The 1,651-nt window shown below is 36.0% G+C and overlaps 1 long non-coding RNA gene across 1 annotated transcript in view; it reads left to right on the plus strand.

The window, feature by feature from the left end:
• The window catches only part of LOC110428071 (uncharacterized), a 2,153-nt gene continuing 502 nt past the window's right edge, over nucleotides 1–1,651 (plus strand). Inside the window, exons 1-3 of the long non-coding RNA XR_002446403.2 lie at nucleotides 1–58; nucleotides 135–222; nucleotides 299–363. This is a non-coding gene — a long non-coding RNA (uncharacterized LOC110428071). The remainder of the gene's footprint in view (nucleotides 59–134; nucleotides 223–298; nucleotides 364–1,651) is intronic.

Here is a 1,651-nt window from a genome sequence, read left to right on the forward strand (position 1 = left end):
GCTAAGAAATATCAAGAGAAAAAAAACATGGACGATCCACAGGTTCAACTAAGTTATGGTAAGTAGAACTTTTATTATGGTTGTGGATTTCTTGAGGAAATGAGTTGGTAATTGTGTGAGAATGTTTGTGGCAGCAAAGGTCCTCCAAGATTTGAAAGAAATAGATGCATGCATGTGGGTTGATCTAAGAAGTATGGTGATTTTGAGCAAGACAAGTAATGGGTAAGTGTTTTTAACCTTGAGATCATAAGTGGAAAGGAAAAATAAGATGTACATTGATTGTTTATGCTTGTGGCAGCAATGGTAACCAAGGATGTGAGGAGATTGTGAACTATATGTGGGATCCAAGCTAAAGACCAAAAGGTAAGCATACAATGTGAGTACTTTATGTTGTGTTGGCTTTGTTTGGCTGAAAGTATGTGGATTGCATGATAAATTATTGTGAATGATGAGGATGAAAAATGTGATATTAGATTAAGGATTAATTGATTGAAGTGTTACCTGTACATGTGTGTAATTAATTATCATGAGTTTGAATTGTTACTTGGAAGTGAGTAAATGAGGAAGGTTTGCCATGGTGGCTTACCGGAAGAGATAACAGGTGACCGGCATGTAGAAATTAGCTAGAAAACACACCTGAACAAATAGCAACGTAGTGTCCAACTATTGAAGGTGAGTACGGGGTGCCATTTAAAATTTCCATAACTACGTAATGATATACGTAGAGTAAACATTGCTAGTTTTCTTTAAATGCATTTGTGGAAAGCATGAGTTGCTAGAAAATGATTGGTGGTTTTAAATACTTATTTGTGGAAGATTTATACACTTTTATTGTGAAAAGCATGAGCTAGTAGAAATGCTAAGCAATTGTGGATGCCATGGCTTTTGAAATTGCTTTGAATATATTATATATATATATATATATATATAAGCTATATATGTAAAGGGTTTTAAAAATTGAGAAACAAGCTCTTGAACACGGTTTATGTCAAAATGTGCCTTATTGCTTGTGTGATGGGCATTCATGAGTAAATTACATATTTACCTTGCCGATTTGATATTTAAATCTCATGCAAAGGTTTTATATTATAAAGTCTTACAAATGGGTTTTATCATATTACCATGAATGGTTTTTTGGAAATGGATTTGAAATAAGCTTTTGAGAACCCAACTTGATTTTGAAATGGTTTTATCAAATCGGGAGATTCGAGAGTAGGCTGAATGCCACATCGGGATAGTGTGACCCTTGTGCACAAGTGAGCTATAGCAAGAGAACTTTTGGGTCGTTGACGAGTTGTTAGACGTGGCTGGGGCCATGGTCCATGATATATACATGGCAAGGCCACGGATTGATATATGTGGCTAGGCCATAAGCTGATATACGTGGTTGTGACCACATGATTTCTCTGATGTCGGCCAACATGGTCGAGCTTACCATGGCTGTGGGAATCCAACAGAGCAGGGCTCTCATATTGTTATTACGTGGAAGCAGGTCCACGAGTTGATTATTTATGATTACTTACTCGAGAGTGATATCTTCTTGGGTTTTTAAACATGACTTCTTTCGTATGGTGAGAAATATAAGTTTTTTCACAGCTCCCTTATTTATACGATGATTTTGTGTTTAATACCTCGAGGATGAGATGATTTA

The sequence above is a fragment of the Theobroma umbraticum genome, unplaced genomic scaffold (genome assembly GCF_002168275.2).
Source record: "Theobroma umbraticum cultivar Fairchild unplaced genomic scaffold, ASM216827v3 scaffold_39.0, whole genome shotgun sequence".
In the NCBI taxonomy this organism is placed as follows: domain Eukaryota; kingdom Viridiplantae; phylum Streptophyta; class Magnoliopsida; order Malvales; family Malvaceae; genus Theobroma; species Theobroma umbraticum.